We start from the raw sequence: 15,036 nt of genomic DNA, 5'->3' as shown, positions 1-15,036 counted from the left end.
GGCACTATTCTCATAGACCACAGTATTGAGTATAATATGTATAGTCATTTGTTTTCTCTTTGTGGCCACAGCTGTGTTTTATCAATCTTCAAATGTATAACCAGATTGTGTGTTGTCTTTTCTCTCATAATACTAGTTAAATTCATCTAAGGATATATGGGGGAAATAATTTTCTTTTTATCCTTCTGAGTTCTATGATAAGATCCTTTGTAATAAAAGACTGATAAACAAGAAAGAAAAAACAGAAATTTAATAACATATATACCTCATATATACTTGGAAAATATATAGAGAAAAATAAAAAATGCCCTTAGGAGGATTTGAATTAGACTTAAATATCATCTTAACAGGAAAGGGGAAGAAGAGGTCTCTTAGGGGAGCATAAGTGAATTTTAGAAAAGATGAATAGACCCTTAGAAGAACAGATCATTTGTGACAAAGTTTGCTTGAGTATGGTTTCAATTTCTAATTTTCTCTCCTGTAATAAGAGTCAGTCTTCCCTGGTTGATAAAACTCCTGGAGAGATCTATTACAATTTAGTTCCTTTTGGAGAATCTGTCTTCAGACAGATAGGGGGAGTTCAGAGAAAGTATCTCCATGAATCTGTTGTTTTTTGAGTGCCTACAGCTCAAAGTAATCAATATAACTACAGCAGCACATTTTGGAGTGGGTGTCCTGAAATCTTACAGTAATATTTGGGTGGCAAATTCTGCTGAACTCCAGAGAATTCCAGACTATCATAATATTAAGTAACAATATCTGTCACAGATTGAGATTTAATGCATGATCTATGTCCATTAATTAGGCCACAGCTTTATACAGGTGCATTATACTTGTGCATATTTCTTTTCTGATATTTGTTTATATATTAATGAAATGTGATTTTATGTACTCCCCAATTGAAACTCTAATCACAACAACAAATATTTTATTTTCTAGTAATAATATATGAGACAGAAGATTTTCTCAGTACCATTCTACCTTTGAGACGTATAATTAAAGAGTGTACTGATTGGAAAACAGACGGTTTGCGTGTTGATATCTTCATTACTGTTATAGTCTCTTGAAAATGACTTTCAAGTATTTCTAATAAAGCCATGATATAAATAATGCAACACCTTCTTTTCCTTTAGTAACACAATGAAAATAAGTTTGGGGGAAACATAAAACTAATGAAAAAATAAAGTGCTATCCTTGGCTTATAATTTATAAACATATGCGCTCTGGCTGGTTGGCTCAGTGATAGAGAGAAGACCCAGTGTGTGGAAGTCCCTGGTTGGATTCCCAGTCACAGCACAGAGGAGAGGTGACCATCTGCTTATCACCTGCCTCCCCCACCCCCTCCCAAAGCCATGGCTTGATTGATTACAGCACCTAATGGGGCTGAGAATGGCTCCCAGCCTCTGGTGCTAAAGATAGCTGCATTGCAAGCCTGGTCCAAGATGGGCTGAACATCAGCCCTAGATGGGCACTGTGGGGTGGGTCCTGGTCCTGGAACATGCAGGAGGCGGTCTCTGTATCTCCTCTACTTTAACTTAAAAAAAAATTTTTAAAGTTTTATAAATATTATCTGAATATAAATTTTAAAAAACGTTTTAGAACTTAATTTTAATACTTATAAACATTCATAGTACTTAGATTTTATGAATATCCACGATCATATATCCATCAAATGCCCTGGGCTGGGGTAGCATGGTAGATGTGTTTGCAGAAGAGCCAGAAGGACTTCAAGGGTGGTGGAAGTGACACAGATGGAGAACTTGCAGTGAGGGGCGCGTGTGTGAGCAGCGTCATCAGAAGAACCTGGAGATGGGGAAGGTCATGGATGGGTTCCAGAGTATGGTGTACCAGGTGATGGAGGACGCTCAGAATCAGAAGTAACTTTCCATAGCTGTGATCCAAACAGTTCTGTAAGAAAAAGACCAGCTGACCGCGGATCTGACCTCCAGGGACAAGTCATTCTCTGACCTCTTCAAGCAGGTTTTAGAAGCAGAAAGAGGCTACGCAGGAATAAGAACCTCTGAAGAAGTCATTGAGGACTTCATCATCAGTATGGGGAAGGAAGGCGGGAAGAACCAAGAACAAAAGGCTCTGCAGAGGACGAACTCCCCCGGGCCCAGAAGGAGACGGCCCAGGTCGGGCGAAGCCACAACAGAGGAGCTGGCCCTCTGGGAGAGCATGAGGAAAGAGTACGTGCATCTCCCCTCGCTGGAGAAGGCCAGAGAGCAGAGACTAGAGACAAAGGGAACTGAGCAGAATCTGTGATGACCTCATTTCCAAGATGGACAAGATCTGAGGTGGATGTGCCCGCCCTGCTGCCCATATCTGTCTGTCAGTTGCATGTTCTGTCTTTTTTTTTCCCCCTGATTTTTTTTTTTAATTTTATTTAACTTTAACAGGGTGACATTGGCCATAGGAGTCTATAGGTTTCAGGTAAATATTTTCATAGCATTTGAACTGTTGATTATGTCGTATACCCATCCCCTCAAGCCAGACCATTTTCCATCACCTTATATTTGTCCCTCTTTACACCCTTCCCTGTTCACTCAAGTCCCCTTCCCCCTCCCCATGTTTCCTTACCCCTGGGAACCATTTCAATTTTATCTATATCAATAAGTCTCAATTTTATATCTCATCTATGTGTGAAATCAATACAGGTCTTAGATTTTCCTGATTTACTTATTTCACTCAGTATAGTGTTCACAAGGTCCATTCATTTTGTCATAAATCTCACTATGTCATTGTTTCTTATGGCTGAGTAGTAGTCCATTATATATATGTACCATATCTTTTAAATCCAATCCTCTACTGAGGGACACTTTGGTTGTTTCCATGTCTTGGCCACAGTGAATAATGGTGTGATGAACATGGGGGTGCACGTGTCTTTACGCACCAATGTTTTCAAGTTTTGGTGATAAGTACCCAGTAGAGGGATTTCTGGGTCATATGGTAGTTCTAAGTAATTTTTGATATACCACCTTATTCTTCCAAAATGGTTGAACTAAATTGCATTCCCACCAGCAGTAAATGAGGATTCCTTTTTCTCTACAGCTTCTCCAACACTTATTATTACCTGTCTTGTTGATAATAGCCAATCTAACAGGTGTGAGGTGGTATCTTATTGTAGTTGTGTTTTGCATTTCTCAAATAGCTAGTGAAGATGAGCATCTAATAATATACCTGTTGACTATTTGCATGTCCTCTTGGGAGAAGTGTGTTCAGGTCCTTTCCCCATTTTTTAATTGGATTACTTGCTTCTTTGTTGCTAAACTTTGTGAGTTTTGTTGTCAGTTTCTTTTGTTGTGCAGAAGCTTTGTAGTTTGATCTAGTCACATTCATTTATTTTTACCTTTATTTCCCTTGCTTTTAGGGTCAAATTTATAAATTTTTCTCTACAGCCAAGGTCTGTGAGCTTAGTACCTATGTTTTCTTTTATGTAATTTATAGTTTCAGGTCTTATATTTAGGTCTTTGATCCATTTTGAATTAATTTTTGTGCAGGGGGACAAACTATAGTCAAGTTTCACTCTTTTGATTGTCATATTTTCCCAGCACCATTTATTAAAGAGACTTTCTTTTCTCCATTATGTGTTTTTGGCTCCTTTGTCAAAGATGACTTGTCCATATATATGTGGTTTAATTTCTGTGCTCTCAATTCTGTTCCATTGGTCCATATGTCTGTTTTTCTGCCAATACCAAGCTATTTTGATTATGGTGGCTCTGTAGTATAATCTGAAGTCAGGTAGTATGATACTTCCCACCTCATTCTTTTTCCTCAGGATTGTTTTGGTTATTTGGGTTTTATTATGGTTCCATATAAACCTGCTAATTTTTTGTTCTACTTCTTTAAAAAATGAAATTAGGACTTTGATGAGGATTACATTAAATTTGTATATTGCTTTAGGTAATATAGCCATTTTACCTATGTTGATTTTTCCAATCCATTAACATGGAATATTTTTCCATTTCACTGTGTCTTTTTCAATTTCTTTCAATAATGTTTTGTAGTTTTCAGTATATAGATCCTTTACATCCTTTTTAAAGTTTATTTCTAGGTACTTTATTACTTTGTTGTTGCAATTGTAAAAGGAGTCTGTTTGTTTTTAGTTCATTTTCTAAAGGTTCATTGTTGATATATAGAAAAGCAGTAGACTTTTGTATATTAATTTTGTATTCTGTGACTTTACCCTATTGGTTTATTGTTTATGATAGTTTTTTGGTGAAGTCTTTGGGATTTTCTCTATACAGGATTATGTCATCTGCAAAAACTGATACTTTTACTTCAACTTTCTTGATATGAATGCCTTTTATTTGTTTATCTTGCCTGATCACTCTGGCTTAAACTTCCAGAACTATGTTGAATAACTGTGGGGAGAGTAGGCAGCCTTGTCTTATTCCTGATTATAGAGGAAAAGCTCCAGTTTTTCACCATTTAGATAATATTAGCTGATGGTTTGTCATATACAACCTTTATTATGTTGAGATACTTTCTTTCTATTCCAATTTGTTTGAGTGTTTTGAACATAAAGAGATGTTGTATCTTATCAAATGCCTTTTCTGCATCTATTTCTAGGATTGTATGATTTTTGTTCTTTGTTTTATTGATGAGGTTTATTATGTTGATCGATTTCTGTATGTTGAACCATGCTTGTGCTCCTAGAATGAATCCCACTTGATCGTGATCTATTATTCTTTTAATGTGTTGTATTCTATTTGCTTGTATTTTGTTTAGGATTTTTGCATCTGTATTCATTGGAGATATTGATCTGTATTTTTTTTTTTATGTGTGTGTGTTGTCTTTGCCAGTTTTGGTATGAAGGTTATGTTGGCCTCATAAAATGTGTTAGGAAATATTGCTTCTTCCTCTCTTTTTTGGAAGACGTTGGGAAGGATAAGAATCATCTCTTGTATGAATGGTTCGTAGAATTCAATAGTGTAGCTGTGTGGCCCCAGACTTTTATTTTGGGGGAATTTTTGATAGTTGTTTCTATTTTCTCCCTTCTTATAACTCTATTTAGGTTTTCTACTTCTTCATGGCTCAATCTAGGAAGATTGTATAATTCTAGAAATTTATCCATTTCCTCGGGTGTTGAATTTGGTAGCATATAATCTTTCATAATATTCTACTCTGATCTTTCGTATACCCATGATATTTTTGGTAATTTCTCCTCTTTCATTTTGGATTTTGTTTATATGAATCTTCCCTCTTCTTTCCTTGTGGCTTGTTGATTTTATTGATCTTTTCAAAGAACCAGCTCTTTATTATATTATTTTTAACAGTTTGTTTCTTCTCTATTTTATTCAGTTCTCTAATATTTACTTTTTTTTTTCTTCTATTGACTTTGGGTTTTGTTCCTCTTTTTCTAGTTTCTTAGGTGTGATGTTAGGTTGTTTACTTTGGCTATCTCTTGTTTCTTAATATAAGCCTTTAGTTCACTAGGTGCATGGATCCTTCAGGAATGCCTGTGAGTCCAACTGGGATTCCTTTGTTACATTGTAGTTTGTTCAATTGTTGAAATTCAAGAAGAGAGATCAGGAGTAGCTCTCCTGCTGCCATTACTCTGACATCATCCCTCATGTTCTTTCTTCTCTCCTAACCTCAGCTCATTTTTAAACTACATTGCTTTAAAAAAAAGACTAAATAAAGTTTTTCATGACTTAATATATATATATATATATAATTTTGCTTTTAATTTCAGTATATAAACCTTATGTTTATGAAGTATCATAGAGTAGCAGCTGACTGAAAAGAAATCAGAAATATTGTAAATTCACCAAGGATGTATTTTTCTAGTCTTTTCCATCTTCTTCAACTGTATCACATTACTTAAAAAAAATAAGACTGCTTTGACTCAGTATAATGTTATCAAGATCCATCCATGTTGTCGTAAATGACCCTGTCATCATTTTTTATGGCTGAGTAGTATTCCATAGTATATTTGTACCACATCTTCTTTATCCAGTCTTCTATTGAAGGGCTTTATGTTTTTTTCCATGTCTTGGCCACCATGAACAATGCTGTGATGAACATGGGCTGTGTGTGTCTTTATGTAACAATGTTTTTGAGTTTTGGGAGCATATACCCAGTAGAGGGATTGCTGGGTCATATGGTAGTTCTATTTTTAATTTTTTGAAAAACCACCATACTTTCTTCCATAATGGTTTTACTACTTTACTTTCCAACCAACAGTGAATGAGGGTCTCTTTTTCTCCATGGACTCTCCAAAACTCATTATTAAATGTCTTGTTGATAAAAGCTAATCTAACAGGTGTGAGGTGGTATCTCATTGTAGTTTTGATTTGCATTTCTCTAACAGAAAAAAACTAAGAACTGTATGCTTCTATACATTGGTAGGACACAAAATTGATACTCATGGACATAGATAAGAGTGCAGTGGTTACTAGGGGGAGGGAAAGGGTATAATAAAACCAAATAAAAGGTGATAGAGGGCAATTTGACTTTGAGTGATGAATATACAACATAATCAAATGTCAATATGATCTGGAGATGTTTTCTCTAAATATATGTACTCTAGTTGATCAATGTCACCCTGTTAAAATTAATTGTCTAAAATAAAATTATAAATTAATAAAAAAACAGTACTGCTAAGAACATATTACATTTTAGCACCTATTCACATAAATATCCATAAGAAGAAACATTGTTAGAAGATAGAGCCAGTTTCATTATCAAAATTTATGGCAAAAAAAGCAAAGCAAAGCAAAGCAAAACAAAACAAACACTGACTGGGATTTATGCTTTATCCCACTGCACCACCACAGGTCAGGCAACACTGACTGGGATTTACACAGAAGTGTTAGAGTCAAAAAAGAAAAGCTAGCATGCACTGCGGGGCATCTTTACCAAAACTTTTTTTTTACTCACCCTCATTGCACATTATGTAAATATGTGCTGAGGCACTTAAATTCTGTTTGAACTACATAATGCAGTATTTTAAAACCTTACTTAATAAGAAAATTGTAGAATATGATTTGTATTAATATTCATATTACAGAATATGATTTGACATAGTGTCTTCAAATAAAAGACATCTGTGACAGAAATGCAGAGAAATTATAAAAACAGAAGTGAGGGAAATTTTTTATGTTCATATTTTCAATTTTCTTAGAATTGCAATTCAAAGACTCATAATTTTGGTTAAATTTCTGAAATAGTGCATTTGTGTTATATTGTCATTCCAAATTCTACCACGTCAGTTATGTCTCAAAGTTCAATTAACATGACAAGTATGATATACATAGTTTTGGAGTAAAATGGAAAGTGAGGGAACTTCTAAATGACATTTAATTATGATCTTATGGTAAAAGTTATTCTAGAAAGGAAGGAAATGCAATAGAAAACAAGATTTCATATTTCATAATGTTCATTCGTAGAGACAGTTAATCACAAAAGTTATAGCAAGTTTGATTAGGTCTGCATGTTGCTCTTGACCTCATTAATGAAGTCAGCTGATGGATTTCCAGATCAATTTGTATGCAAATGGAACAGAAATACAAATGAAGTTTCACAACTAATCTGTCCACTCTCACTTACTACTTTTTTCTTCTTCCCATCTTTATTTATGCACTAAGCGATGTTTATTGGTGCCCACATAAAAGTGTTTTGATAACTGATTATATATGTTAAATGCAAAAGGATAGATGTAATTTCAGAAGCTTATTTCACTTAAGAGTACATGGTATTTAAATACAGCCTAATGTTTCTGAATACTTATATAGCTCTGATTTTTTACTCCTAAATTATTCTAATGCTTTTGAATAAACTGGGAAGCTACTAGTCAATAAGTAAAAACCTCAGCACAGTTAAAGCACATCCACTTTCCAAGGTAAAGGGGACACTTAGTCACAATAACAACAACAACAAAAACAACCAAATAAAACTATATATATATATATCGCTGTTGGCCAAATAACTTTGAAATATGATGTATATGTTTGCTCCCTTTGGGTGTGGGAGACAGGCTACAAGCTGGCAAAGTCAATATAGCCTAAGGCTTAGTCTTAAAACTAAGCCTTTCCCACCCTTCTAATGCTAAGGTCTTCTTAAAACTAAGCTTTTTCCCACACCCTTGACTGTTGCATGATAGGGGGTGGTACACTCTTACAAGGAATCTCATTTATGTCTCAGATAAGTGGCTTTGTATCAGAGACTTTCTTATTTGCATATTGGCTTAAAGGCTTTAATTTTCACACAATAAAATGAAGCAGACCAGGGGCTCTCTCTCTTTCAGGTCCTGCTATCAGCATTGCAAAGGCCTCCCTGATCCCTTGCTGTCTATAGGAAAAGCAGGTTCTCCGCTTTTCCTTTGGCTTTTCTTGTGGCTTGCCTGTCTTGGTGATATACCAATAAACAGAATGACCCACCATCCTCCAACTCTGCCATTTCTTTACCATCTGCCTGAATTCACTGAGAACTTTTATGTGGTTGGCCATTATGGTGGGACCTGGCCATAAAAGAGCCAAATAGAGACATTTACTCCTGGTACTGAAAAGTTTACAATTACATGTTGTAAGATAGTACACACTTTTGGATAGTGGGTATAGTATCAATCTGATTTCTCCATAAACATTATTTATATAGTTCACACTTGTTTGATTACGGTTATTTATTCAATTAAAGTCAATCAATGCATAACCCCTCGTGCAGTATGTACTTATGATATTCTATTACCAGGCATTATTAAAAATGTTTGGCAAAAGTTATTTTTACTTTTTTGTCCTTATGTTAAGATTATTCAATCCTGAACTAGATTAATAAAGTGAATAAATCTAAAAAAAGTAAAACTTAAGAGGCTTAAAGGAGGAAAAATCTGAAGACTTCTGCTTGGATATGTGGAAGCACATGAAAGGGAAGACTAGATTCAGCCCTAACTCAAGAACTATCAATGACACAAAAGAGTAATAAATCACCAAATAGGGTGGGCACATTAAATAGTGGCCTCAAAGGAAGAAGCCTTTATAAAAGATACTGCATTTCAGGTTCTATTTCCATCAGATGAACTTAGATTATGTGATTTTTTCTCTTCCTTTCAGGAATCTATTAAAACGAAAGTCAACAACAATGATCAAAGATGCTGTTGTCATAGCCTTGATATTTTAAATCCTCCCTTATCATGGGAAAAGTTAATAGATAATATTCACAGTGTTGGGCAGATAAAATATATTATGCTCAGGTTGTTAAAGATGGCGCTGCCCACATGGAAGCCTGTCGCCCAGGTGATGGTATTGGTTTTCCTTCTTGCTTGGGATGGGTGTGATTATATTAGTGTGTATTGGGGGTGGGCTGTGGGCAGGCAGGATCCTGTAGCCTGGGGCTTGGTTTTGGGACTAAGCCTTTCACACCCTTTTTGATGTGGGGTGGTACACTCTCATGAGGAATTCCATTATGTCTCAGATAAGTGACTTTGTATCAGAGACTTCCTTGTTTGTATATTGGATTAAAGGTTTTGGTTTTTACAGTATAAAGTGGGGCAGACTGGGAGCTTGCTCTCTCTTGGTTCCTGAGATTAGCATTAGAGGAGAGAGAAGAGAAAGCATGTGGAGGTGGCCAGAAGAAGCAGCCAAGATGGCGGAGTGCTGAATGAGAAGCCAGTTTGTGCAGAGTTTGTGCAAGGAGAAGGAAGGAGATGGGGAACAGAGGTGAATAAGTCTGGTGAGCTAGAAACCTTTGATTCTAGGAAACTCAGATAAGTCAGTAGCTTTGTGAGCACTGAATGAGTGGGTTTTGTAGCCCAGTGTGTGTTTTTACTTGCCCACTCGGTGCAAGCTATGATTAAAGATTATGGCCCATGAGTTCTTGGCTCCATTTTTCACTACTGACTGTCCGAATCCAATGGGAACCTGCATGTGAATGGCCATGATGGTGGCTACTCGCTTTATACACAATTAATGAATTAATTTATAATAAGTATATAATCTAGAACTGTGAAAGGAAGCAACTGAATAATAGGTGCATGTAACTGTTTAAAAAAATTGTGTGCAGGTGGCAAGAAACAGTAGAGCAATGGGATTATTGCTCTCCTTTATAAATTTTTGTATCCCCCTGAATTTATAAATTGGCTGTGTGTACATGTGTGTTACTTTAAGGAAATATAACTGTATTAATGAAAAATATAATACTTTTACTTAAGGATAAAAATCATTGAGAATTATACATATTTCTAAATACTCTTTTTACTCTAAGATTCAGATTACTAATGTTGCATTTAAACTTCCCACTGCTGCTTTATAATTTAATAGTCAATATTGTTCTCTACTGTAGATATCAGTTGTTTAAAAAACATTATCAAACTTCTAAGAAGTTAAATTATCTCAGGGTATTTTTATTTAAATTACATATATGCATTGATTTATAGTGCTGATAAACCCTGTAACTCAGATGTGTTCTTAATCATTTGCAAATATGGTATATAGTTTATATACCTCAGAATGTGGTATATTGTAGAGGTCCTGAATAGGAACATAAAACAGGGACAGAATTCATTGCCCTGAAGCAAAGGTCACAGTGGCTTTACTGACAAAAGTACTGAATGAAGTACTGTGCTCAATGCAACACAATAAGGATATAATTAGCAATTCTGATTAATCAATAAGAGGGAACATTTGAGCTATTTTGCTTACTTTTTAATCTGCTCTAAAAAAGTTCCCCTTCTTGACTTCCTCATTCTCTTATCCTCATTCTCTTCTTTGCTTCCTGACTTTCTCATTCTTTCCCCTGCTTCTATTTTCTGTATTGATAAACACCCATAAGGACCTGTAGTTATGGCTATCTCATGAAACTTATATAGCAGATTGTGGGCAGTCTTCCCTGGTCCCTCAGTGCACTCCACATGGTCTCTGAGAAATCATTGTCCACATAACAGTATATAATATACTGTTTGAGGAGCCACTGCACCACTTCAGCTGCAGGTGTTGTAAAGTATCAAAAGCTGTAGAATTAATATTAATATTTTAAGAAGCTTAAAGAACATTTTATTAATTTGGGTTAAGGTGTGCAGAGAAATTTTGAGAATAATCTCTGTACTATGTGATTGGCCTAAAACCAGGATGGCCCTTGGCATGGTATTGTAAATGCAAAGGGAAGGACAACATGGATTCCCTGATATTCCACCATACCTGTGAGGAAAGGGGTGAATGGCTAGCCAGGTGCAGGAAGAGAAAAGCCAAAATAAACCTTTTCTTATAGTAATGAGCCATTTGCAGGTATTTGTCCCCATGGAAACTACTCTTCTATGTGAATGCATGTGGTTAATGTGTGTGACTCTGGACAGAGAGATGGCAGATAAACATTAGAAAATATAGGAATGCCTTTTCATATGTAAAGAGACATCTTTCTACCATTGTGTTGACTTGTAAATTTTGTTTTCTCCAAAATGATGTATGGCTTGCAAATTGAACATGGTCCTATCATGTTAAAGAACATATGACTATAACCAGTAGTGGTAGAGGTCACCTAATTGCAATTTTTGCTTCTGTACTTCCCACTTGCAAAACGATAAAAACTAAGTATAACAAAGGGCCAGCGCGCTCTCCCTCAGATTTCTGTCGGAGCTGCCGCCACTTGGCCAAGCTAGACAATAAAGCTCTGGTGTGGAATCGATGGATTTTGCTCATGTCATCAACGTTTCAAGTCCCTCTGGATTAGGCTTAACACTGTTAGGCAAATGAGTTTGTAAAATATGATTTTTGAGTTTGCTCACTTCTAGTGTTAAAAAATGGTGCTGGGCAGCACCAGGTATGTGATCTATGAAATTGTTAATTACCTTCCTGCTTGGGAAGGGCCGTTGTCTTGCTAATGTGTACTGGAGGAGAGGCTTTCATGCCAGAAAAGTTTTAAAAAGGAGAGAAGGAGAAAGAAGCTGAGATGGCAGGGAAAGAGAGAGAAGCCAGTTTTGCAGAGTAAGAAGCCATGTAGGCAGATGGGAACCAAAGGTGAGGGGCTTTGGGACTGGAGAGGCCTTTGATTCTAGGAGGAACTGGAGAAGATTCTCCTGTTTGTGGAACCAGATAATGTGTCAGTAGCTTTGTGAGCTCTAAATGAATGAAGAGGGAAGTGTTTTTCCCGCTGTGTGTTTCTCATTGGCTGGTGTGAGTCTTGAATAAAGGACGGCCATCATTTTTTGATTCCACTGTTTCTTTATTGTTGCCCAAATCTAATGAGAACCTGCATGTGCATGACCATGACGACCATGGCTACTGGCCATACGTATATCATAGAATATTGTATATACCACATACATAGTAATGTATTATTGCACATAATAAGTAAAAGTAATGCTTTTCAGCACTGGCCAGAGTTTAAATTAGCATGAGGATTTACAAAACCTCCATATTTTGGCATCCTTATCAGATCATGAAGAATCTTTTCAATATCTTTTGAAAAAATGAATTATTTAAAAAAATTGCCCACTGTTTTTCAAGTATACTGAAAAAATAAGGGTTTGTGAAGCCAGTAGCCATGGCCACCATCACAGCTGCCAGGCCCATGCTGGTAAGCATTGGATTCTGACAGACAGTAATAAAACAATGGAGCCACGAACTGGTGGGCCATTATCTTTAATCCTAGCTCACACCCGGTGGGCAAGTGAAAACACACACTGGGCTCCAAAACCCACTCATTCAGTGCTCACAAAGCTACTGACTAATCCAAGTTTCCTAGGATCAAAGGTTTCTAGTTCATTAGCCTAATTCACCTCTGTTTCCCATCTCCTTGTTCTACACAAACTCTGCACTAACTGGCTTCTCCTTCAGCACTCCACCATCTTGGCTGCCTCTCCTCTCCTCCACATGGCCATACTCTGCTCTCTGCTCTAATGCTAATCTCAGGAACCAAGAGAGCAAGCTTCCAGTCTGCCCCACTTTGTAGTGCAGAAATCAAAACCCCTTTAATCCAATAGACAAAACAGGAAGGTCTCTAATACAAAGTCACTTATCTGGGGCATGATGGGATTGCACCACCCCACATCAAAAAGGATGGAAAACGCTTAGTTCTAAAACCAAGCCCCAGGCTACAAGAATTCTGCCTGCCCAAAGCCCGCCCCCAATACACATTAATATCACCTAAACAACAGGCTTCCACGTGGGCAGTGCTATCTTTAACAAAGTGAGCATAATATATTTTATCTGCCCAACAGGGTTCTTTTTTAAATTCACTTTCTATTAAACAACCAATCCGTGTAGATTCATAGAAAACCCACACCAGGCATGAGGTTAAAAAGTAATGCTCAGTATTAGAAGAGTTCAAAGCCCACAAACCTCTTTTTAGACAAGATGTTTTTGTTAAAGTGCTCCGATTATCATTATACTGTTCACAAAAATTAGGGGATATTTTATAGCTTTATATTCATTTTGAAATATCCCCAATTTTTGTAAGCAGTATATCACTAACAGCTTCATGGAAATACAATCTGTTCGTTCTAAGTGTACAATTCAGGGATTTTTAGTACTTCTACCGGGTTGTGCAAACATTGCCAAAATCAATTTTTTTAGAATTTCTAACACTCCAAAAAAAATATTGTGTCCATTTAGTCACTTCTTATTCCCATTCCCAAAACATACTTCCCACCATCACAGACCTACTTTCTGTCTCTATAGGTTTTATGAATCATTTATGATTAGATACTATGTTTTTAGTTAACTGAAAGTTTGAATACAGTTGTTGAGTTCAAGTGTTAAAATTAAATAATTATTTTTTTATTAAGTGAGAAGAGGGGAGGCAGGGAGACAGACTCCCACATGCACATCTACCAGGATCCATCTGGCAAGCCCCTTACCAGGGCAATGCTCTGCCCATCTGGGGCCGCCGTTCCATTGCTTGGGCTGCTGTAAAGCCAGTACCCACAGCCACCATCACAGCCGCCTGGCCCATGTTGGTTCTCATTTGATTCGGACAGATGGTAATGAAACAACAGAGCCAAGAATTGGTGGGCCATTAGCTTTAATCCTAGCTTGCACCCGGCGGGCAAGAAATACACACACACAGTGGGTGTTGGACAGATAAAATATATTATGCTCACTTTGTTAAAGATGGTGCCTGCCCACATGGAAGCCCATCACCCAGGTGATAATAATGTGTTTTGGGGGCGGGCTGTGGGCAGGCAGGATCCTTGTAGCCTGGAGCTTGGTTATAGGACTAAGCCTTTCCTACCCTTTTTGATGTGGGGTGGTGCAATCCCATCATGCCTCAGATAAGTGATTTTGTATTAGAGACTTTCCTATTTTGTATATTGGATTAAAGGTTTTGATTTCTTGCACTATAAAATGGGGGCAGACCGGGCTTGCTCTCTCTCGGTTCCTGAGATGAGCAGAGAAAGGCTGTGGGTAGGAGGCCAGGAGAAGCAGCCAAGATAGTGGAGTGCTGAGTGAGAAGCCAGTTTGTGCAGAGTTTGTGCAGGGAGAAGGAAGGAGATGGGGAACAGAGGTGAATAAATCTGATGAGCTAGAAACCTTTGATTCTAGGAAACTCGGATAAGTCAGTAGCTTTGTGAGCACTGAATGAGTGGGTTTTGTAGCCCAGTGTGTGTTTTACTTGCCTGCCGGGTGCAAGCTAGGATTAAAGATGATGACCCACCAGTTCTTGGCTCCATTGTTTCATTACCATCTCTCCGAATCCAGTGTGAACCTGTATGGGCCAGGCTGCTGTGATGGTGGCTGTGGATACTGGCTTGACAGTGGGAAAACATTTTTCTTTTCATTCAGGGCTCCCAAAGCCACTGACTTATCCAAGTTTCCTAGCATCAAAGGTTTCTAGCTCACCAGCCTTATTCATCTCTGTTCCCCATCTCCTTCCTTCTCCCTGCACAAACTCTGCACAAACTGCCTTCTCATTCAGCACTCTGCCATCTTGGCTGCTTCTCCATGCCTCTTCCACGTGTCCTTTTTCTGCTCTCTCCTCTAATGCTGATCTCAGGAACCAAGAGTGAGCAAGCTTCAGGTCTGCCCCACGTTATATTGTAAAAACCAAAACCTTTAATCCAATATACAAACAAGGAAGTCTCTGATACAAAGTCACTTATCC

The sequence above is a fragment of the Saccopteryx leptura genome, chromosome 5 (assembly GCF_036850995.1).
Source record: "Saccopteryx leptura isolate mSacLep1 chromosome 5, mSacLep1_pri_phased_curated, whole genome shotgun sequence".
In the NCBI taxonomy this organism is placed as follows: domain Eukaryota; kingdom Metazoa; phylum Chordata; class Mammalia; order Chiroptera; family Emballonuridae; genus Saccopteryx; species Saccopteryx leptura.
This window is presented reverse-complemented; position numbering follows the sequence as displayed.